This window comes from Eriocheir sinensis, unplaced genomic scaffold, assembly GCF_024679095.1.
Source record: "Eriocheir sinensis breed Jianghai 21 unplaced genomic scaffold, ASM2467909v1 Scaffold377, whole genome shotgun sequence".
NCBI lineage: Eukaryota > Metazoa > Arthropoda > Malacostraca > Decapoda > Varunidae > Eriocheir > Eriocheir sinensis.
In genome coordinates this window covers 79,213-104,649 of record NW_026111695.1, presented here as the reverse complement: position 1 = coordinate 104,649, position 25,437 = coordinate 79,213, and the positions used below count along the sequence as shown (strand labels likewise).

Sequence of the window (25,437 nt, the reverse complement as noted above, 5' to 3'; positions counted from 1 at the left end):
TTATCTTCTTGTTCTTCCTTCTCTTCTTCTTCTTTGTTCCTCCTCCTCCCCATCAACAGAAATCTGGAAATACAAAATTCATCAATGGGGGACTTGAGAACATAAATAAATGGAAGGAAATGAATGGAAACTATTAAGGGAAGGGAGAGAAGAGGGTGTAGAGGAGAGAGAGAGAGAGAGAGAGAGAGAGAGAGAGAGAGAGAGAGAGAGAGAGAGAGAGAGAGAGAGAGAGAGAGAGAGAGAGAGATGGAAATGAAAGAAGGATGGGAGAAAGGGACTTCAAGGTAAGGCAAGGAAATAATGGAGGCAAGTCTCAGGAGGAGAGAGATTGAGATTCTGGCGTATAATAAAAACAACTGTTAGCTGTAATTACCCCATGCTAAACCCCCCCCCAGGGCTGGGTGACACAGTCATACCTGGCCTTACCAGTGCCTTACTTTACACATGATTTGATTCATGAGCAACAAAAAATCTCAAAAAATGCCGTGGTTTACGAGCGGCCACAGACCCTTGCCGGTGACGGCTCATGGCAGGGAGGGGAGGATGCCGATAGACCGACCATCGGCTGACGACCGCCTGGCCGACCAAGTCAGTCTTTGGACAGGACTGGCGCGTCTCTGTGTACAAGTGAGCGCGGGTTCCCTGTGTTCGCCGCAGGACGAGAGTGCTGAGTGAAAGACAGTGGAAAGAGAGCCTCAGGGCAGCCACCTTGAGCTAAGAAAAGTAAGGAACACAACCTCCACTACAGAACCAATACATATTTTAAGGAACAGCTGGCAACCCTAAAATGTCTCTGGTCCGGCGTGACTGACGGTCCCTGCTGGTGAAGGCAGGAGGGAGGGGGGGACGTTACGACGCGTATTGTACATGTACTGCAGGACGACCCTTGACAAACATAATGTTTATGTACTGGTTTTGTGGTTCACTGGGAAATGCCTTGCTGTTGTGTCACTGTTGTGTCAGTGTTGCGCCCCAGACCATTTTAACGCATCACTGCAGGATAGGCAAGAACTTCCCGGCATGAAAACATCAGCGCCATCGTTAGGAACAAAAAAATTGAAACGATGCCTTTTTTTTTTCCAGCCATTCCTTAACATATTGGTTCTGTACTGAAGGTTGTGTTTTTTCTTTAGATCAAGGTGGCCGCACTGAGGCTCTCTTCCCATTGTTTTCTGCTCCGAGCACTCTGGTCCTGCACCCAACAAAGGGAACCCACGCTCACGCCTTCCAGAGACACACCAGTCCTCCTTGACAGACAGACTGATCGGTTAGGCTGATGTAAGCTGGTAGAGTCAGTCTATCGGCATCCTCCCTTCCCCATCACGGGCCAGCAAGGGTTTGTGCTCCCTCCTTGAAGGGACGTACGCGCTTGACCCTGACGGCCTCCATAGAGCCTGTGTCCCCACCCGGGTGAGGCCACAAATAAAAAAAATAAATAAATAAATAAACTAAAAATAATATATATAAAAAAAAACAGGATGCTCGTCCACCAAGTCAGCGCTAGTAAACCACGGCATTTTGGTGATAATTTTTCTATCATCGTCATGATCATGATTTTTTTCCTCTGATTTCAATTGGTTTAAATCCAAGCAAGCCTCTTGTAGGTCAGCCTTGTAGGTCAGCCTTGTGGGTCAGCCGTCCTCCAGCCACTCCCTGGTACTAGTACGCCTTCTTCATCTTCTCCAAGGCGCTTCTGGGCACCCGAGAACCTGGTAGCAGTCCTTCGGTGGAGCCGGTAGACTGGCGGTGGTGTGGAGCCCTGCCGGTAGAATGTGATTGAGACCGTGGTGGAATTAGTATGGTAGAAAGTGTGACGGTAGAAAGTGTTAGGTTAGTCAGCTACACACACACACACACACACACACACATATGAAGAGAGACTAAAGGAAATGGACTTGCCAACACTAGAACAACGAAGAGAAAGAGGAGACCTAATACAAATATATAGGCTATTGAGTAAAATGGAAGAAGTAGATAATGAGAAATTGCTACTAAGAGAGGAACCTTCCAGCAGGAATACTAGAGGACATAGTAAAAAGTTGAGGAAGGGAAGATGCTCAAGAGACATAAAGAAATATAGCTTCCCACAAAGAAATATAGAGGTTTGGAACAGATTAAGTGAAGAAATAGTATCAGCGAAGAGTGTGCAAAGTTTCAAGGAAAAGTTGGATAATTATAGATACGAAGACGGGACCACACGAGCGTAAGCCCAGGCCCTGTAAAATTACAACTAGGTAAATACAACTAGGTAAATACAACTAGGTAAATACACACACCAGCAGTAGTAACAAAAATCTTCCTGCCCCTAGTAACTCCTGCCACACTGGGTCATGGTGTGAGGGAAGGTCAAGTGCTGCCACACTGGGTCATGGTGTGAGGGAAGGTTAAGTGCTGCCACACTGGGTCATGGTGTGAGGGAAGGTCAACTACTACAACTGGCACTTAGAGTTATGACCACCTGTCCCTCAAGTGGCAGTTAGAAGGCAGCAGTTGACCTTCCCTCACACCATGACCCAGTGTGGCAGCAGTCAGGGGTGTCAGGAAGATTATGCCGGTGTAGTTTCTCATGGTCGTAACACTTCACATTTTTGCACATAACTCAGCCTGTGTAAGTTACAGGTGGTCATAACTCAAGTGGCAGTTAGAGAAGTAGTTGACCTTCCCTCACACCATGACCCAGTGTGGCAGCAGTCACAGCAGGTCAAAGTTAGGGGTGACAGGGAGGAAGTGGCTATTTTGGGTGTGATTCTGTAGCTGTATTGGTATCCGGTCATTTCACCCACATGTCAGTTCACCCACACCAAAAGGTCATTTCGGCCACAGTCAGTTCACCCACACCAAAAGGTCATTTCGGCCACAGTCAGTTCACCCACACCAAAAGGTCATTTCGGCCACAGTCAGTTCACCCACACCAAAAGGTCATTTCGGCCACAGTCAGTTCACCCACACCAAAAGGTCATTTCACCCACACCAAAAGGTCATTTCACCCACACCAAAAGGTCATTTTGGCCACAGTCAGTTCACCCACACCAAAAGGTCATTTCACCCACATGTCAGTTCACCCACACCAAAAGGTCATTTCACCTACATGTCAGTTCACCCACACCAAAAGGTCATTTCACCCACACCAAAAGGTCATTTCACTCACACCAAAAGGTCATTTCACCCACATGTCAGTTCACGCGTCATTTCACACCAAAAGATCATTTCACCCAACTAAAAGGTCATTTCTGCTCACATGTCAGTTCGACCACTCGGTGGAGTCATTTCGCCCACATAAGAACATAAGAACATAAAAACGCAGGAGTCTACAAGAGGCCGGTAGGTCTGTGAGGCCTTGACCCTAAGCTCCCATGTATCTAACCCCACCTAATATCGCTGTCCATGAATTTATCTAGTCTATTTTGAATGTGACAATTGTATTGGCACTCACCACATGACTGCTAAGCCCATTCCACTCATCCATCACCCTGTTAGTAAACCAATTTTTGCCTATGTCCCTGTTGAATCTGAATTTATCCAGTTTAAACCCATTACTTCGTGTCCTACCTGGTTCTCTTACCAGCAAAACCTTATGAATGTCTCCCTTATTAAAGCCCTTCATCCATTTATAAACCTCCACCATGTCTCCACGCACCTTCGCCTTTCTAGAGAATGCAAGTTTAACTGTTTGAGTCTTCCTCGTATGGCAAGTTTCTCAACCCCCTGAATCATCTTAGTCATCCTCCTCTGCACCGATTCTAACATTTTGATATCCATTCTATAGTAAGGTGACTAGAACTGAACCGCATAGTCAGATGAGGTCTAACTAATGCTAAATATAGTTTGAGGAAGACTACGGGCTTCTGTTGCTTACGCTCCTTGAAATAAATCCCAGTACCCTATTATTGATTTCGATTTCTAGCTTGAATGCATTGTGCCCTTGGACGGAGATCAGAGTTACTAAGACCCCTAAATCCTCTTCGCACCCAGACCTACTTATGAGAGTGTCATTTAAGCAATATAGTTATGTGAGGGTTGTTCTACCTACACTCAGAATACTGCACTTCCCTACATTGAACTCCATCTGCCATTTATCCGCCCAGTCATACAATCTGTTGAGTTCACCTTGGAGAATACTAGCGTCCTGATCCGACTCAATTACTCTACCGATCTTGGTATCATATGCAAATTTACTAACATCACTACTAATTCCTGTATCTAAGTCATTGATATAAATAATAAACAAAAGTGGACCTAATACCGAACCTTGTGGGACCCCACTCGTAACACATCCCCAGTCAGATCTTTTACCATTGATTTGCACTCTTTGCTTCCTATTGCTAAGCCACGCCTTGACCCAGTTCACATTAGATATAATTCCTTTACTGTGCAAACCCAAGTTAGATTTGGATTTGGACGGGGCAGCAGAACGGAGCGGGACAGGTAGGCACCGTTGCAGGATGGGTACACACTGTCGCAGGCAGTGGACAGCCAACGAACTTGGTTGACGTGAATGACAGATTTGATTGACGAGATTGGGCAGTCAAAGTTGTGAAAACTGAGCTTTCGTTTTGAGCGTAGCGTGAGCCGTGCCGTGCACAGAGTCACAGCTGTGAAAATCAAGCTTTCATACATGCCGTGAAAACCATGAAAAGAGTCGTGGCCGTGAGAATGAAACTTTCATACGTGTGTGTGCCGTGAGCAGTTCACGGTGGCGTTACCCGGCCTTTGGAGTGCGTGTGGACCGTGACATGTGCAATATACTTTAGTGTGCTTTGGGGGCACACAGGGTGGTGGAAAAGTAGACGGAATATAAGCACCATTTTGGTTACCAACGTGAGACTGGTGTGTGGAGGAAATAGGGCTTACCGGCTCGGGTATTGCTTGGAGAGGAGACATTGGGCGGCAGAGGGTGAATGAGACAGAGATAAGACATCAGGGAGGCTGCTGACACCAGGGCTGACACAGACTCGGGGCTGCTTGACTGTTGACAACTGGAGCCGGATCCAGTGGGCTGACCCAAGCCGGCGGTGTCTTTCGGCCAGGAGAAGGCATCACCTCCAGAAGCCCGGCGGGTAAAGGTGTCACCTCCGGGCGCAGGGAGAAGACGCTCCAGTTCACTAGTGTTTCTGCTGTGGGGAAACCTTCGAAGAAAGTTGCTGATGATGCCAAGTGTGGGGGGGGAGTGTAAAAACTCTACAGGCAACGTACCGGTGTGGCAGAATACATATGGAAGTCACATTAAATACCCTTCTGCAAACAGCCCCACATCCTCTGCCTAGCCCCACAGACAACCCTGGGAACATGCAAGCTTTTCAGCAATTAGCCATGGATGACAAGTCACAGGAGTACTGCACAACAGCACAATAAACACACATTTAGGTTTGTTTCGTCCAGAGACTGCCATGGTGTAGTCCTGCAATATGGCCAAGGACAAAATATCCAGTGGACTACCTCACTCTTGGGACTTATAACATTTTAGGGAAGGTTCACTTAGCTACATTGCAGAACCCTTGTGTCAGCTGCTCAACAAAGATGTACAATGGAGCTGGACGGAAGACTGTCAGAAGTCCTTGGAGAAAGTCAAAACAGAAATATCTTCACCAAATTTCTTGACACATTTCAGAATGCATTTGGCAGACCAACTAGTCTGTGACGCCTCACAGGGACAGGGGAAGTAGTACGTTTTAACTCATGAAATGCCCGAAGGTACAGAAAAACCAACTGCATATGCATCAAAATTGCTTAACAAGGCAGAAAGGAATTACTCCCAAATGGAGAAGGAAGGTCTTGTGTATGGTGTCAAAAAATTCAACATGTACTTCATGGCAGGAAAGAATTCAAACAAGTCACAGATCACAAGCCATTACTAGCTAGTGCTGCTCCCAAGTCAGGTCTGCCAACTTTACTGGTGCAAGACTCAACGCTGGGCTGTCACACTGGCAGCATTAGTCAGGTCTGCCAACTTTACTGGTGCAAGACTCAACGCTGGGCTGTCACACTGGCAGCATTAGTCAGGTCTGCCAACTTTACTGGTGCAAGACTCAACGCTGGGCTGTCACACTTCAGCGTACAACTATACTTTAGATTCATTACTGACAGGTGAAGAATGTAAACCCTATGTGGAAGTGTGGTCACAGCTCAGAGTGGAACAAGACTGCATATTGCGTGGATCAAGGGTAGGTGTTCCTGAACACCTCAGAGAACAGGTTCTTACGGGCCGTCCAGCCCACTCACCCACAAACGGGGTGATGGTGATGAATCCAGCGGAGCACATTTGGCTGAGTCAACCGGTGCCCACAACGGTGAATCTAGCGGCACACACCCGGCAGAAGCGACCGATACTCTCAGTCCACCGCGGAGCCTCCACCCTCGGAAGGTTACCCGGCTCCGCTGCCGCTAAACATAACGGACGACACCTCCGAGCCGCCTGGCGTGGCAGCGGCACCAGAGCCGACACACCCTGCGGGGTCGTCAGCCCTGTGGCTGGGACTGGAGAGTTAACACGCTGGGTCACAACAATGGCAGAGGATGCCGTGAAGCTGTGGCCGAGGGATGAACGTGATCACCAGTCATGACGAGCGACAATACTCATCTGGCCGCCAATGAGGAAACACATTGTGAGCACGAGGAAAACACTTCACGGCGGGGCGGACCACACCACCACGAGGCAGACGGAGGAGATGCAGGGTCCTCCACTGGCGAGGAAATACACATTGGACGTGATCTTGGGCACACTGCACAAAAACAAAAGTCAAGGACTCGGGCCTCGAATGATGAAACTCGCAAGGAAAAGGCCACTTCCCATCAGGGCGGTCAATACACCTCCTTGAGGCAGACGGGGAGGAGGCTGAATCCACAGATGATGACGTAGGCACCGGGCGCACAAGAAAAAGGTTGGGTCTTCTCACCAGGACAGACCATGGGGGTCTACAGACCTGCTGGGCAACAGGTGGAGAGGATACTGGGACCTCAAGTGCTGAGGAAGAAGGCGCGCTAAGAAAAAGAAAAAGGGTAGGCGCCCGCAGACTGGCCGTGCGACCGGCAGGGTAGAAACTGGGTCCTCAACAAGTGATGCCGTTGTACACGTCAGACGCGTCAAGAGAAACAAGTCTCTAGCCCGCCCGACAAGACGAGAAGGGCTGCTGTTAACACCTCTGGTGCCTCCAGTGAAGAAGGAGACAGGCACTCACACCGGGCGGAGGAAGACAAGGGAGAGGACGGGGGAAGTGCCCGGGCATGTCGGAGGGAGTGGAGCACTAACTGAATTGGTAGCCATAGTCCCGGCTCCACGGCGAATGGTGGATTGATGTGGTGGATATATATGTGGGGATTATGTGGATTATGCCGGGACAGGGTTAATGAAGTAGGGATTATATGGATTATGTTGGGATAGTCAAGCGGTGGCGCCAGATGTTCACGGCAGAGACAGCGGTTATACGACACGGGCGAGATGAGTCAAATGGTGACTCTGCCCTCTGGTGTGAGCAGGGAGGGACAGCAGTGAGGTGAGAAGGGAAACACGCCGTTGTTACCAAGACATCTCACGCACCTTGTCCGACCAGAAGGAGCAACACGACTGTGCCCACAAATGCGTATGTAGTATTGGTTATTGCTACCTTAAGCCGCGTCCACACAAGGGGGCACGATTCATGAGTTGACTCGTGCCCCCGGACTCACAAAAACAATAGAAAACGGAGGGGCATGAGTCCGCCGCCGGAGAGTCTGTCAAAAGGCATTTTGGGGCAGGAGTCATCAGTCGTGGACTTGCCTCAGACGGGGAACATCAGCCGTGTCTGAAGACTTTGAGGACAGCGTGGAGTGGGGAACACTCTCGTGAAGCAGCCTCTGGCAGGTAAAAAATAAACAATGAAAGGATAAAAATGACTTGTGAGGCGACTCGTGCCCCGCCTCACAGTGTGGACAAGGTGAGGCGGGGCATGAGTCGCCTCATGAGTCGTGAGGCCGAGTGTGGACGCGGCTTTACTGTTCACTGTATCAGACGACACGGGGGAGATGCTGCCGGCCCCTCCGGTGCACAGCTTCTAAGGCAGGAAATTTTGCCGGCTTTTACAACACTTGATATAATTATGTGCTTCTACGGCATTAAATACTATAATTTTTTTAATACTAATAAAGACAGCCACCGTTCCTAAACTCAGCAAAAACATATAAATACCAAATGACATGAATGTGTACATATGATGACTTGTGTTGGTAGTCACAGCATTTGTACACAATAAATAATTCATTATATTCCTTCCTTCCTCCCCTCACCCCCCTCTCTAGTAAGCAGTAGTAGTAGTAGTAGTAGTAGTAGTAGTAGTAATAGCAGTACTAATAGTAGTAGTAGTAGTAGTAGTAATAACCATAGCTGGGCGTTATCGCGATACTTTATCGCTGATAACAAAATCGGGTTATCGGTCATCCACTACTTATTTAAATATATATCGGTATCTTCGTTACTTTTGTAACCAAACTAGCGATAACCGATACTTTTTTCCACCTCTCAAAAAAAAGTGTTGTCTCCCCCATACACGTGCCCGGGCGCCCGGTGTTGTATGAAAAAACTTTGGGGTATGAAATATTTTCGGTGAAGAGATTTCATACTTAGATCATCAACATTAAAACACTAGCTTATTTTTTATGTTACTCAAAAATCACTATATCAAAGAGAAAAATAATTTAACTTTGCCCAAAAAATGATTATTCACTGCCTCAAATTTGATATTCCATATTCCTTTGTGAGCATGCCATGGTATTGAAGGCACCCGGTGTTGTGTTATTTGGTGTCCCATCGTCAACACTCTCTCAGTGAACTGCGCATGTTCAGACCAATAGTAGCCCTGTACAGTCTCACAAAGCTTTATAACATTAGTTGCTGGAAGGCTGAATCAGACAAAAAGTACCACCATCCTCGCTGTTTCTACAACGACACTCTGTACATATAAATACAGCTCGAACAGAGTGTCGTTCTAGAAACAGCGGGGATGGTGGTAGTGGTACTATATGTCTGATTCAACCTTCCAGCAACTCTTAATTACGGTTAAAAAGCTTTGTGAGACTGTACACGTCTACACTTGCTGGTCTGAACAGTTCACGAGAGACCAGTGTTTGTAAACAAAACCATTGATGGTGGGGACGCCAAATAACACAACACGGTTCAGGCGTTTATATTATTACCGTCCATAGGTACGTGTCAACGTGTGGTTTTCAGGTTTTGTAAGTTTTATAAAATATAGATAACGAAAATTTGAATTCATCTATGTTTTTCATTTGAAATATCAATATAGTATTGTTTTCGCCTGTCGGACTTATCGCTGGCTAGTATCAGAATTGTGGATTACTATCGGGTATCGGTTATCGGTTATCGCCTATATTTGTGTTTCCAGTTAACGAATATCGGTTATCACCAATAAGGTTTTCCATTACCAGTTATCGGTTATGGGGAATAAGGTTTTCTGTTATCGTGCCCAGCTATGGTAGCGGGTCAGCAGCAAGAACAAACACATGTTATCTAATAGGAGTGGCCATGCCGGACGCGGGTAGCGGGTTCCCTCCAAGCTTACCCTCCCAGCTACGTGAACCCACACGTCGGATAAAATCGCTCAGTGGCTTGCGGGACGCCACCAGCTCAGACGTGAGCAGTCAAGAAATAATAGGTGCTATTTTTCTTTTTGATAGTTATTTTTGAGGTGTTATTCAGCAGTACTGTTACATTGCACTAACAGGTTTGTTTACTTTCTTTGATGAATTTGATGCACAGTACGCCTGTATATGAGTGGCTGTGATTTACTTCAAACATTTCCTAGCCTCAGTGTTGTGACCAGTCTCTGTTCGGCACTAACTCATTTCCTGCAGATGGTTATCATTTTGGTCAGCCGCACTTCCAGAGTATTCAGCAAACAGTCCAATGTTCCGGGAGTCATTAAAAAAACTTATCGTCGTACATGCCAGCCGGACAGCACACATTGTGGAGTTCACCGCGTCTTTCTCGCTGCTTGTTAGAATCCAGCAAGACCTGCCGACACCCAGGTCATCTATTTTCAGGGGCAGTCTCACTTAAAAAGGAATTTTCTTGAGAATTTTGACAATGACATTGCACCGAGTGGGCGTCACCAAAACCTAAACAACGCGATTTTCCCTCTTCCGATGTGGACACGGCATCGCTTGCCTCCACCCGCTACCCTCTGCCCTCCCAGCGTGCAGTGTGGCCGCACCCTTAGAGTTATATCATTCAGTAAGTCTCTTCATAAAAATTTAGTATCAGACAAAGACAGCCCATCACTAGCGAATACTTTAGTCAAAACGGAGGAATCATTTAAAAAGTGCATTTTTACAAGCTTACAAACAACACTGGACCCAAAGAGAGGTTAATTTCGGGTGGAGAGGTGTTTTGATACACGCTTCTTAAAGGAGGTCAAGTCATATATAGGCAGGACCCCACAAAATACTGGGCAGAAATCCTCCTCCTCCCCCCTCTCTCCCTTTTCCTGCCTCCTTCCCTTCTCCCTCCCTTTCTCTTCTTCCTCTCTCCTTCTTCCTTCCTCTCTCCCTCCCTGCCTTCTTCTCTCTCTCCCTTCGTAGTGTCCTTTACTCTCTTCCCTCCCTCTTCTTTCCTTGCCTCCTTCTGTCCCTCTCGAAAGTGTCCCGTCCTTCCCAGCCTCTTTCAGTCTCCTATTTCTCTCCCTGTTTCCTCTTGTCTGTCCATTCTTAAATATTCCTGCTCCTCCTCTTCTCTTCCTAAACTGTTCTCCTCTTATTCTCTCGCAGAAACAGATTGAATGGAAGAGATGCTGAGGGAAGGACAACAAGGCCTTCATGCTTGCCTCCTGCTATGCCCGCGGGTAAATACTAAGACACTGCCAAAGTCAGTTACAAAAAAGTGGAGGTTCAACAGTGGTGAGGTAATTGGTGATGCAAACGGCCCTGGTGATGGCTGTGATGACGTCAAGTGTCGTGGAGTTCATACAAAACCTTTGTTATCATCCTAAAAATGAAACAATCTTAAAACTATATGACCTTATTGGGTTATCCAGTTAATTAATTAAATTCATTTAACGGTAGTAAATAGCTGACATATGAGAGGGAGCGAGAGGTGTTGAGTGTGTGGCAGGGTGCGGGCCACTGCCCTACCCGCCAGTTTCTCGTGGAAATACTATATAGTCGGCAAGCCTTCCCGCCCCACGGCCGCCCTCAACACTCTCTCCCGGGTCACCTGACACATCACCCCGCCGTGACCTGGACGTTACAAGTGACCTGACAACTGCCACTGAACCATGTCCGCAACCTGACCTGCCTCATGACCCAGAACGGCCGGAAAATTTTGCCCGAACACAAACAATGGAAGAGAAAGATTAGGAGGAGGAGGACTAGGAAATGCAATGTACGGTTACTATACGCTTCAGAAACAAGACAATAGAATTACAGAGATAAATATTTGAGGCTACAAATAATTACATGATGATTTTGATATAATGGTTTTAGTAGTAGTAGTAGTACCTAGTAGTAGTAGTAGTAATGGTACTAGTGGTAGTAGTAGTAGTAGTAATATCATTATTATTATTATTATTATTATTATTATTATTAGTACTAGTAGTAGTAGTAGTAGTAGCAGCAACACCGGTAGTAGAGCTAATAATAATAATAAAAATAATAGCCATACATATACCACCACCACCATCACCACCACCAACAACAACAACAATAATAATAATCACCAGAAACATTATAACAAAATCAAGACACAAAATAAAGAGAATTATTGGAGAGTGAGAGAGAGAGAGAGAGAGAGAGAGAGAGAGAGAGAGAGAGAGAGAGAGAGAGAGAGAGAGAGAGAGAGAGAGAGAGAGAGAGAGAGAGAGAGAGAGAGAGTAACAATAATAATGATAATAATAACAATAAAAAACAGTTTGACACATACCATAACCAGATGTAGCAGTAGTAGTAGCAGAAGCAGTAGTAATCCAGTCACTTTCTCACTTTATTCTGTATCTCACTTTCTCTCTCTCTTTCTTTTTTTCAGTAGTACTATGTAGTAAATATTTAATTCAGTCTTTTTCATCACTATCTTTCATTTTCTCTCATTTTCTCTTATTTTTCATTGATATTTTTTTCTCACTAATTATTTATCCTCCTCCTCCTCCTCCTCTCCTTCTTCTTCCTACTCCTCCTCAATGTCCTTGTATGCTGAAAAATAAATAAATAAATAAATAAATAAATAAAAAATACTAATAATACCATCTATGTCGGATGTCGTATCTATTACTACAAGCCATGAAGTTGTTGAATAAGCCATGTAACAATCTATGTATCTATCAGTCTATTGTATGAAGGTTCACTACAGCTGATAATTGCAATGTGTTAAATCTATTGCCAAGTTTGGGTTCTTCATTATAATCTATTCTACAGAAGGCACTGCAGCTGTCAATTCTTCTATTTCTCGTCCAAACACAGCTCTGACTGTCAAAGACTAATAAGGTACTGGCTGTACCAGAAACTTGTCCTCACAAAACACTCACTACAGGTCTTGTTGCCTCAGAAAACTCATACGTATATGCTGCCTTACTGAAGAGACTTTCTATGCAACACAGTGAGGTCATTCTGTGTTGATTTATACCATGAGGGGCTGGCTATCATGTGTCTCAAGATGGCCTAGACTCAGGGATGTTTCTTGTTATGTGCAAACAGTTGCATAGGGCCCCCCAAGCTGCCATTCTTATTAATTTTATTATTATTATTACTAAAATGTGTGTTGTGTATCAACAGATCTACTTAATTTTTTTTTATTAATTCAGAAATTCATATACTTTCAAGTATTTTGCCATATTCTCCTGAAATTTGGATCAGGCCTCCAGAACGTACATGTAGTGCTTTGCCTCCAACAAGCTGTACGCAGCGTCACCGTGTCAGGCTCAGCGTGGAGTGAGGAGTGGCGGCGACATGGCGTGGAAAAGGACAATACACCCTTCTGGTGCCCAGCAAAGAAAAAAGAAGAAAGCTGAAGAAGATAAACGCTCACAGAGCAAAGTGTTGATTTCCTGCGAATGGGGAAAAGAGAAAGTGGACTTGGCTAACCTACTGAGAAAAAACATGTATTTTGCTGCAAGCTATTCTCAAGAAAGGACTTTAAATTAATGACAGGGGGACTTTCTTACTGGACAAACACAGGCACACTTCTGAAAAGTCACGAAGGCACTCCAGAACACAGCCACATGACAACATGGAAGGATTTGGAACTGCCTCTACACAACCATAGATCAAGGCCAAAGGACAGAGGCAGAGAAGAGGCACTGGAGGGATGCCCTGACCTGCCTGATCTCTACCGTACAATCTCTAGCTGAGAGAAATCTTGCATTGTCTACTAACACACTGTACCAACAACACAATGGAAATGTCTTAAAAGAGGCGGAGCTGCTCGCCAAATTTGATCCTGCCATGAAGCAGCATGGTGGGCAGTCCAGTCATTCCGGCTACCTTGGAAATGTGATACAAAATGGGCTGACTGCTTCAATCACTAGGAAAATGTTGGACTCCGTGGTGGCTGAGATTAAACGGTCCAAGTATTGTTGAGTCATGGTACTCCTGACGCAAGCCAGATGTTGGTTGTCACAAGGACTGTCAACACTGATGAAGCGCTGGAACTCAAGGAACACTTTCTAGCATTTCTTGTGGCTTCCCAAACAACACAGGTCTTTGTTTATCATCTTTGATTCAGAACAGGCCTGAGTATTCCTTCTGACAACTGCAGAGGACAGTCGTATGACAATGGGGCCAAGCAAGGAGCAGGCTCCTGCCACAAGGCAGCTTGATGTAGCACTTGACCTCCTCATGAAGGCAACAACCTCAGTGAGAAGATACAGAGCTTTGCTGCTGTATGTGACCAGATGAATGCTGTGCTTAAGAGGCACAGAGAAACACTTTGCCTATGAAGCCCCAGGCTATCAAGAGGTTACCAACTGAATTCTTTAACATGGTTGTGGACACCACCTTTGACTCATTAAAGGAAAGCTTTCAAACACTGGCAGAAATCAGAGACAAATTTGGAGTGCTGCTGTTCAACTTTATAAGACTGGCTGGTGAGGCATTGTCCAAGCAATGCCACGAGCAGCTCTGTACCACTCTAAGCACTGGGAATAAAAACCACATTGATGGAAAGGCACGGGCTCTTGAAATCAACAACTTGTCGCCCGTGCCTTCAGATGACTTGACTGCATTGGGGTTTCTCTCCAACATCCACAAAAATCAGCTGAAAGAACTTTACGGCAATCTGTGGATTGCTCTACAGACTGCCGGCACTCTCCCAGTGACTGTGGTCTCAACAGAGAGGAGCTTTTCAGAGCTAGGGCTCATAAAGTCCTGCCACCCATGGGACAAGATGGCCTCAGTGGACTTGCAATAATCAGCATCAATCAGGAGATTGGCAAACAGCTGCCATCACACGACCATGTCATCGACGGCTTTGCTTCTAAAAAAGCCAGAAGGCAGGAGTTTTGAAGGCAGTGACGCTGTGACCATGAGGGATCACCTCACACACACACACACACACACACACACACACACATGAAGGGGCTCACTGTGTTACCAGAGGTCCACATTCACCGCACCAACAACAACAACTGTCTTACTGGTTTCTCTTTTTATACGTTGCTCTTTTGTAGGGATGCAATGAATGGCCTAATGTATCCTATGTTCTTTACTGCAATGCCTAACACATGTTTTTATAAGTTGCTCTTTTGTAGGGATGCAATGAATGGCCTAATGCATCCTATGTTCTTTACTGCAATGCCTAACACATGTTTTTATAAGTTGCTCTTTTGTAGGGATGCAATGAATGGCCTAATGTATCCTATGTTCTTTACTGCAATGCCTAACACATGTTTTTATAAGTTGCTCTTTTGTAGGGATGCAATGAATGGCCTAATGCATCCTATGCTCTTTACTGCAATGCCTAACACATGTTCATCTTGTGCAGCGGCCTAGCTTTTGGGGAGGCATATTTTTATATGTTTGGTTTCATTCCTATATTATATTCATATAATATCATTTGTACCAGTACATTCCTCAATGAGTGTAACATTTCCTAACATTTATAGTAAACAAAGGAAAGGCACCACTTGGGAGATGGCACGATGCAGGGCTGGTAAGTCCTGGAGGGAAGGAGGAGGCAGAGGAGGAAGAGAAAGAGAGGAGGAGGAGAAGGAGGAAGGGTGGTCAATGGGGGTGTAGTAGTAGTAGTGGTGGTGTTCAAATGGTTTATGTTAGAGATCGTGACGAAAAAATTTGGTGGGATTTTAGTTTTTTTGAGTGATATATGTTGACCTTTTTGCTGCTTCTGCTAAAACTATACAATTAAGGAGACTATAACTTGGTGTGGTGTTAGGACAAGGGTGTGGCCAGGTGTGGGTACAAGGGGTTACTGGCGGTGGAGTAGCAGTTGAGTTATAGTTGAAAAAGTAGCAGTTGTATGAGAAAAAAAGAATATCCTCATTTGAATTTTCCTAGTAATATATGTCTACTTTTTTGCTTCTCCTGCCAAATGTCTACAAGTTAGGAGACTATAACTTGGTGTGGTGTTAGGACAAGGGTGTGGCCAGGTGTGGGTAAAAGGGGGTTACTCTAAGTGGAGTAGCCGTTGAGTTATAGTTGAAAAAGTAGCAGTTGTATGAGAAAAAAGAAGATCCTAATTTGAATTTTCCTAGTAGTGGTAGTAGTAGTAGTAGTAGTAGGAGGAGGAGGAGGAGGAGGAGTAATAGTTGAGAGAGAGAGAGAGAGAGAGAGAGAGAGAGAGAGAGAGAGAGAGAGAGAGAGAGAGAGAGAGAGAGAGAGAGAGAGAGAGAGAATTACATAGAAAATCAGACCACACAGACCCCATGGTCCAGACTAGGTGATCTGTCCTTAAACGTAAGTGATTCTACATTAATCAGATGGCTCCAAAACGTCGCTTTTCTCCTCAAGTTGATATTAAGTTCAAGGAAGCTTGTTTTTAAAGGAGTCAATCGTGTTACACTGGGCCACTGACGGTGAGAGCTTATTCCATTCTCGCACTACAACGTTGGTGAAGAAAAATTTGGTGCAGTCTGAATTTACTTGTCTACATTTGAGTTTTATGCCATTGTTCCTCGTTCGCAAAGTGTCATCAATCATAAACAATTTTGTTCTGTCTAAATTCGTGAAACCATTAAGTATTTTAAAACATTCGATCAGTTTTCCTCGCAGGTGACGTTTCTCAAGAGAGAACATGTTAAGGGTGGAAAGCCTTTCTTCGTAGGATTTGTTGCGCAAGGAAGGGATCATTTTCGTTGCCCGATGCTGAACACCTAGTTTAGCAATGTCCTTTGCATGATGGGGAGACCAAAACTGTACGGCATATTCTAAGGCTAAACTACTGTAGGGCGGAAGTATTACATCTTTATTCTTGAAAAAAAAGTTTCTTTTAATGAAGCCCAACATTCTGTTCGCTTTATTTGCTGCATCGATGCATTGATGTGAGAATTTGAGGTTTGACGCGATTTTGACCCCCAGGTCCTTAACGCATTGAACGCTTGTGAGTTTTACGCCGCGCATTTCATAATCAAACTTCTTATTTTTTGTTCCAACTTGAAGTACCTGGCACTTTCCTACGTTAAAGGGCATCTCCCATCTATCCGACCAAGCTGAAATTTTGTGCAAATCCTCTTGGAGGCTTTGCCTGTCTTCGTCAGTGAGAGCCGAGTTATCAATCTTTGTGTCGTCTGCAAATTTACTAATGCGATTATTGAGTCCAACATCCACGTCATTGATGTAAATAATGAAGAGCACTGGGCCAAGAACCGAGCCCTGAGGGACGCCACCAGTGACCGGCGCCCACTCTGAGTTAAATCCGTCAATCACAACTCTTTGTTGTCTGTTGCTCAACCAATTCGCGATCCATTGGTTTACTTGACCGTCAATGCCTATTTGCTTTAATTTATAAAGTAATTTATGATGTGGGACTTTATCAAACGCTTTCTGGAAATCAAGATAGACTACGTCCAGTGATTTGGTTACGTCATAAACTGAGAAGAGGTCGTTATAAAAGGTCAATAGGTTTGACAGGCAGGATCTTTTGTTACGAAAGCCATGTTGTGAATCCCCAATTAATGAGTGGCTTTCGAGGTAACTCACAATTTTGTCTCTAATTATGCTCTCGAGTAGCTTACCTACAATTGAAGTTAGACTAATGGGTCGGTAGTTACCTGGTATTTTTTTGTCTCCTTTCTTAAAAATCGGTGTCACGATGCCTTGTCGCAAGGACATATTGAATACGGTAGTGAGGGAGGAGAGTATTTCGCTCTTTGTTTCTTTAAGCAGTATAGGATATACTTTGTCGGGTCCAGGACTTTTATTTGTTTTAAGTGAATGGAGAGCTTTAAGGACTTCATCGGTTGTTATTTCAAAATTAGGCCATGCATGCTCGAGATTTACAATAGTACTGGTGTTGTTGGTAGCGAGAGGAAGACTGTTAGTATTAAACACCGAGGAAAAGTAATTGTTTAAGAGGTTTGCAATGTGTTGGCTGTCAGTCACTAGTGCACCGTCGCTGTTTGTTAAAGGTCCAATACCACTTTTGATCGCCTTTCTGTTGTTTATGTAACCGAAGAAAAATTTCGGATTATTTTTACAGTTGGCTGCAATATTTTCTTCATATCTACGCTTTGCCTGACCTACTAGTCTTGTTACTCGTCGCCTGGCATCATTATAAAGTCCAATATTTTCGGGCGTGCTTTGTTCTTCTTTAACCTGTAAAACAATTTTCACTCATTGACTGATTGTTTAATTTCGCTATTAAACCACGGTGGGCTTTTATTAGTGTTAATTCGCTTCTCACACAAGGGGACGATAAGTTCTGCTGAGTGAGTAAGTGATTTTTAAAGCTTAGCCAGGCTTCCTCTACATTGCCGTCATCTGATAGTTGTATTTCTGTTAGTTTTTGTCGGGTTTCTACGAAGTTAGCTCTTTTGAAATTGGGCACCTTTACTTTATTTTCAGTCACTGATGATTGAGCTTTAATGTCGACGCGCACTAATTTATGATCGCAAGAACCGAGGTGTTCTCCTACCGTGACATTACTGACTAGGTTATCATGGGTCGTTATAACAAGGTCGAGTATATTATTTTGTCAAGTTGGTTCAGAAACCATTTGGTTTAGATAATTTTCTTCAAGAAATTCGATCACTCTATGTTACTTGCCTTCTGTACCTGACAGTGTTGCCCAGTCGATATGGGGGAGGTTAGAGTCTCCTAATATCAGTGAGTCATTGTTATTAAGTGACTGCCTTAAGACGCTGTACATTTCAAGGTCGTTGAGTGATTGCCCGTGAGGTCTGTAGGAGACAGATATATTTAAATTGACTTTTGCAATGTTTACTCGCACTCACAAATGTTCAACGTTACTGTTTCTTGGTGTTTTGTCAGTGGGTTGCAAATAGTTTTTGACAAAAAGGGCGACGCCACCGCCTCTACGGTTTACACGATCTTTGTCGAAGAGTCTGTAGCCATCTATGTTGTATTCGGAACTTAAATCAATATTTGTGGTGTCGATAAATGTTTCGGTTATAGCAATCATGTCAAAATTTTCTGTTAGAGCAAGACATCTCAGTTCATCGAATTTGTTTCTTAGGCTACGCGCATTGAAACTAAGGATTTTTAAGTTATCAAGAAGCTTGGTAATAGAGGTGGAGGTACTTGCGAGATCACGGTTACGGGTTTGTTGCGATGCATGGCGTCTATTTACACGGGCGGGGTGGAGGGACGTGGCTGAGGGTTGTTTTTTGATCGGGTGTCATGTCCTGCGTCGTTGAGGAGCCTTCCAAATCTGGCTGTCCCGATGGGAGACAGGTGTAATCCATCCCTGTGGAAGAGCTCAGTTTGTCCATAGAAATTGTCCCATGCGTTGAAGAACTCCACGTCAAGCTCTCTGCAAAGAGTCCGTAAGCGGTTGTTTAGGCTGAAGGCCTTACTGAAGAAGTCGCTCTCCGCCCAAGTCCGTGGTAGAACTCCTGAAATCAAAATGTTAGGGAATTTAGACTTATACTGCTGGATGAGCCTACGGTACTTGTCCAGCAGTTCCTCAGACCAGGTCGTGGTGACGTCGTTCGTACCTGTGTGAATAAGAATAAGAGAGAGAGAGAGAGTCTTTAGTCACTCCTTTAGAAACACACACACACACACACACACACACACACACACACACACACACACACAGACACACACACACACACACTTACTTGGCCAGACTTGAAGGCAGGAGGAGGAGGTCTGTCAAAGTTCCATGGTGTAGAGTCACTCCTTCTTGCCTCCTGGAACACTTGCCGATGGGTGGTGGGTCCAGCGGCTGTAATGAAGTGTTTTGTATCTTATAACAGCATGAAGGGCTTTAGTAAGGGGGATATTAATAAGATTATTATGGTTAGAGAACTATGCAGGACATGTAGTAATGGGTTTAAACTGGATATATTCAGATTCAACAAGGACACAGGCAAGAATTGGTTTACTAACAGAGTGGTGGATGAGTGGAACAGGCCTGGCAGTCATGTGGTGAGTGAGTGCCAATACTAACAGATTGGTTAATGAATGGAACAGGCCTGGCAGTCATGTGGCAAGTGAGTGCCAATACTAACAGAGTGGTGGATGAGTGGAATGGACAGTGATGTTGGGAGGGGTTAGTTGACAGGAGCTGCCTTGACAAGACCTACCATAGGCCTATTGCAGACTTCCTGTGCTCTCAGCTGGTGCATGGCCAGGCAGACATGACATGGCCAGACTTGAACCACCTGGGTGTTGTGTGTGTGTGTGTTTGTGTGTGTGTGTGTGTGTGTGTGTGTGTGTGTGTGTGTGTGTGTGTGTTAGTTTGATTCATTTCAATGTGTTTGTTTGTTTATTAATTAACTAAATCAGCATTGGTATTCCATCCCTTCTACCTCCACTCTTTCCTCCCCTTCCCTTCCCTCTACTTTTTCTCTTCCTTTCACATTTTGGTTGTTCACTCCTTTTTTTTCCTTCCATTTCCTTTCCTTCACTTTTTGCTTGTTCCTTCTTTTCCTTCCCTTCCTTTCCTCTTCCTCTATCCCTTCTCTTCACTTTTTAGTCGTTCGCTCCTTCCCTTCCTCTTTCCCTTCCCTTCCCTTCCCATGAACAGTAGTGTCTCTGTAATCCATCACAGTAATATCAATCCCTTCAACCTTCCTGTGTGTGTAATCCATTTTATTTATCTCCATCTTGAGGCCTCTAAGAGTGGTGTATTACCCCAGCCACTGCCAACCCACTCATTTATAACAGTGATAGAACACTCACTCACCTCAACCTCCACGTTACTTGTCAACACCTTGGCGCAGCACAGTAAGCCACTGGGACACTCACACAGCGTTGGTCTCCCTGGCACCATTCCTGAAATCAGAGAGAAGCAACAATAATTTGAGCAAGTTGCAGGCTTCTGGGTCCACTGTGTTCCAAACAGCTTGAAGCAACACACTACATGTAACACTAGGAAACAACACACCACTGACACAGCTATGTCACAAAATCATCACAACTTGCTAATACATAAGATGCAGTAAAACCCTGGATATAACAGACCTGCTTACAACAGTTCCGGCCATAACGGACAAGGTCAGAGGGTCAGAAATCCACGGGGATCCACCAAGAATAATTTCTGGACGAACCGGTAAGTACAACTGCTAGCCAGCTTGCTCTCCTCTGCTGACCAATCCTTGGGTTACTGTAGTCTTTCCAGCCCACCCATGAAATATTTCCCTGCTTGTGGTTCACATTCAAATGGAGAACGTATTCACACCACAAAAAATGTCACGCATCAATCCAGGACGTAAATGAAATGGGAAATTGCCAAGCGTTTGTGAGTGTCGGTGCTGACACAGCTTGTGGGGGTCGCTGGGAGCCAAGTTAGTTTGGTTAGTTTGAATTCATTGGCTTTGGCGTGGTGGAAATAAGCAGCAAACATGGCAGGGTACCAGAAATACCTCCTGTAAGTCACTCTGCTGTTCAGTACAAGCACTGTTCAGTATATATCACTAAATGGGCTGTAGCTCTTGATCTAATCATAATTATAAGTTGACTGCATAGGATGCACTATCCAGCTCTTTCAGCAGTATTTGTTTTTGTCTATGTAATTATGTACTGAGACCATCAGCAGAGTGCGGCTTCCCCTCCTCACCATGGGGACTGTGGGGTTGGGAAGCCCACCAGGGGAGTAAACCAGGTGAGCATGCACACCTGGGGAATACACAGCAGGAAAAAAATTGCTTGATTTTGTTCTATCTTGTCCACTTTTGTTCTTTGTGAGCACTGAGTGAAATGTAGAAACAGTAAGCAAGCTGAACCTGTTTTGTGGCTGCGGCAGCACGGCAGGCATTGAAAGTCATCAATCCTTTATGTGATAAAAAACAGTTAGCAGGTTATTTCACAACACAAACTAACTAACGGTTTGGTCTTCCAGTGGTGCACTTGTAAAATTTTATCCATATCCGTAACAATACGGCCCACTGCCAACCTGGCAGCCTCAGTGCCTCGCCAAGTGTGCTGTGCAGCTATACAGACAATGTGCTGACAACACACACAGTAATATAAACTATATGCCTACATTTAGTAGGTTATAAGTATTTTAAAATAACCGCGACTCATAACGGACTCTCGGCAATAATGAACCAAGTTCCCCCCAATTTGTCCGTCTCATCGAGGGTTTACTGTGCTGCCAGACAGTCTCCTTGATAGAGTCAGTCATACCTCGGTTTATGAGCTTAAATCCTTCTGGAATTTTGCTTGCAAACCATATAAAATGAATGCACATTGTAGTAGTGCTGAAAACACAAAGATTTCACGTAGGGGCACCAACACAACCAGGCACTGCCTCTGTGAGTCTACCACAACGCAGTGTGAGCGCCCTCACCTTGCAGCGAACAAAGGCTTGTGTCCTCAACGTGTACAGACAGGGTGCTCCTACACCGTCACCGATCATAAACCAAGGCATTTTTAGTGATTTTTTTTGCTTGTGAATCAAAACACTGGTAAAGTAAGGCACTCGTAAACCCAGGCATTACTGTAGCGACACTGAAAACAAACAAAAGTCTCCACAGGTCAGCGTGACGTAGTACTTACAAGTTTGGTTCCACTGGAGCAGTGTCAGTGTTACAGGTCTCCAACCTGCTGTGGCGGCCAGAGGACTGCTTCACTCATGTCTGCCATCCACTGATGACCTGTAACAAGGCACAAATTAAACTTAACTTGCCAGAAATATTTGTCAAGAGTGATTTTAAAAAACATACCAAGAGCTAACAAATATAAGAACTAATAAAAAAAAATTGTTTTGTCACCAGAATTTGAGGAAAGATAGGGAGAGAAAGGGAGGAATGAGATAGGGAGAGAACATTGGAGGAGATGAAGAGAAAGGGAGGAGTGAGATAGGGAGAGAACATTGGAGGAGATGAAGAGAAAGGGAGGAGTGAGATAGGGAGAGAACATTGGAGGAGATGAAGAGAAAGGGAGGAGTGAGATAGGGAGAGAACATTGGAGGAGATGAAGAGAAAGGGAGTGAATAGGAGAGAACATTGGAGGAGATGAAGAGAAAGGAGGGGAGTGAGATAGGGAGAGAACATGGAGATGAAGAGAAAGGGAGGAGTGAGATAGGGAGAGAGAACATTGGAGGAGATGAAGAAGAAACATTGGAGGAAATAAATAGAACATTGGAGGAAATAAATAGGAGAGAACATTGAGGAGGAAGAGAAAGGAGGAGGAGATAGGAGAGAGGAAATAAATAGGAGAAGTTGAGGGGAGGAGTGAGATAAAGGAGAGAGAGATCATTGGAGAAATAAATAGGGAGAGAACACTGGAGGAGATGAAGAGAAAGGGAGGAGTGAGATAGGGAGAGAACATTGGAGGAGGTGAAGAGAAAGGGAGGGATCATTGGAGGAAATAAATAGGGAGAGAACACTGGAGGAGATGAAGAGAAAGGGAGGAGTGAGATAGGGAGAGAACATTGGAGGAGGTGAAGAGAAAGGGAGGAGTGAGAAAGGGAGGGATCATTGGAGGAAATAAATAGGGAGAGAACACTGGAGGAGATGAAGAGAAAGGGAGGAGTGAGATAGGGAGAGAACATTGGAGGAAATAAATAGGGAGAGAACATTGGAGGAGATGAAGAGAAAGGGAGAGAACATTGGAGGAAAGAGTAAGGAAAAAGGGAGAGAAAGAATTGGAGGTAAATTTTAAAGGCATCAGAATCTAGCACAAGATGGTGCCTGCTTACTTCTGGACAAACTATACTGTTGATGTTATTACGGAGACACTATTTTGTTCAGGAAATGATCAACTTCCGCTTCATCCGTAAACAAATTGCAATTTCCCACCCACCAAATTTTAAATTTAAATTAACCCAACCCTTCTGTCTTCCAAAACTCCCTTGTTGCTGCACTGCATTCAGGGACCAAAACAGAATTCATATTGTAGGTATTAACTTGGCTGGCTGCCCTCGCTTCAATATTATAAAAAAAAAAGAATTAAAGAAATCACGGGCCGGGGCCAGCCAAAAATTTAGCAGGCAGAGTATGGGGCCACCTAGTCCTCATTAAAATTAACAATATATAGTAATAATTAACATAGAGCCATCACCTTCAGGCAAGCTCCAGAAGTACACCCACAAGTAACAACAGAGCAGTGCTACAGCCTGACCTAACCAACCAGTAAATGTTTAATGGTAAAAAGTGCTCAAAATAACGGAAAAGGTCAATAAAAAAGACCAATTAATCTAAGCTAACCACATCTGAATTCTGGAATAACACCTAGCCTAAGTAGTTAAGGAGGATAAATGTCAAGATTCTTGGGCTAGCCTTTCTTCAATGATGAACTGGTGGAGTGGATATGGCAGCTGCTAACCACATTCATTGTCTCATAGCTCAACTAAAAATAAGTCCACTACAGTCTATCGATTCTAACTTGAGCGCGACGCAGGGATTCCCCACCAGACGACGCTGGTGCCACGTCACTCTCCTCAGAGAGGGTCACTACCTCTTTCTCTCTCTTTTGCATGGCTGTGTGAGAGTGAAATCTGCTTGAGTTGTCCATGGCGGCGTAACGTTGAATGGTGCGGCCTGTTGCCAAGGTCTGTCATGATAACTTTGAGAAGCTGTCAACATAAAATGCTTCTCTTGAGGCTGGGGCCAGGGAGGATTTTATGTTTGGCTTTTTTAAAACTTCTCATATATAAAAATATATATCTATATTAAATAAATATATAAACTGTAATGTAATGTTATCGGAAATTATGTTTTCAACTACCAATAAAGGGTTAGTGGACTAAAAAATGGTTAGCGGACTTCATTAGTGGACTAAAAAAAATTATTAGCGTTAGCATTAGCGGATTTGCGATAGCTGACTGGCGAAGCAGGAAAATTTGCAGATTAGTGATTAGCGGACAAGGATGGGTGAATACAAGAACTGTGTATTCGAATACAAATACTTCATATTTATACGAATACTCTTAAATACTGATAATTTCAATACAAATATGAATACTTCACAAGAGTATTCGTGAATGCATTCTTGAATACTTTTTGTTGAAGATAACTTTTTTCATGTAGGTAGGTTGGCAATGAGCCTAGTATGGTGCAAGAGCACATCAATCAGCGGACCGGACGAAAGTGCAGCAGAAGATCCCTCCCCACAAGAGCCCCAGCAGGTGGAGGCAGGAACCTGCTGGCCGCCAGTCTGTCCCATGAAGGGCCACGAATCTTTAACAGCCTGCCTAAGGAAGTCCCAAACCTAACAGGTTGCCCGGTAAACAGGTTAAAGAATGGGCTGGACAAGCTGCTACAAACAGTCCCAGTGCCGGGCTACACCTCAAGATGTAGGACTACCAACACCATACCGGACCAAATCGCCCTGTTGAGCAGGACCGGGAGCAGCAGCAGCCACGACTGTGAGGCCTCTAAACAACACAACCAAGTAAGTAAGTAAGCAAGCAAGATGGAGGCGTGGAGTGCAGTGGAGGGGTGTGGGTGTGTGCGAGGTCATGCATGGGCGGGGTTTGGAGGGCAGGATCTACTTCAGGGGCAGTGATGGGCCAGCAGCCTGGAGGGCACGTCACCAGTGGGAGGGAAAGGGCGCTGGGTGGCGGGGTCCCGTGGGCGGCGTCCAGCACGAGTGTCAGGCTTGGTTTGTTTACGTTTGGCTGCTGCTGCTGATGATGATGATGGCTGCCCTTTGCAACGGCGCCTCCTGTCATTGTTACGCACCTATATAGCTGTCTTCTCTTATTAATAAAGTGATTCTTCTCTGATTTTCCAACACTCGCACACTGTGTTTTGCTTCCCTTCCATTTCTGTTGTGTTGGTCAAAAGGGAAGTGTTATGATAAGTGCGTCAGTCCGTGTCGGGCACCACAATAACTCAATTACTGTTCAGCCTCGCATGATTTGCACGACGAAAATTA

The 25,437-nt window shown here is 44.8% G+C and overlaps 1 long non-coding RNA gene across 1 annotated transcript; it reads right to left on the bottom strand.

Moving 5' to 3' along the window:
- Window positions 1-172: 172 nt before the first annotated feature.
- Window positions 173-25,191, bottom strand: LOC126991972 (uncharacterized). Its single transcript, XR_007746000.1, has 7 exons — window positions 25,052-25,191; window positions 22,114-22,211; window positions 20,300-20,388; window positions 19,230-19,336; window positions 12,847-12,952; window positions 11,906-12,171; window positions 173-1,759 (listed from the first exon to the last, which is right to left on the bottom strand). It is a non-coding gene; the product is annotated as an uncharacterized LOC126991972 (long non-coding RNA).
- Window positions 25,192-25,437: the final 246 nt, after the last annotated feature.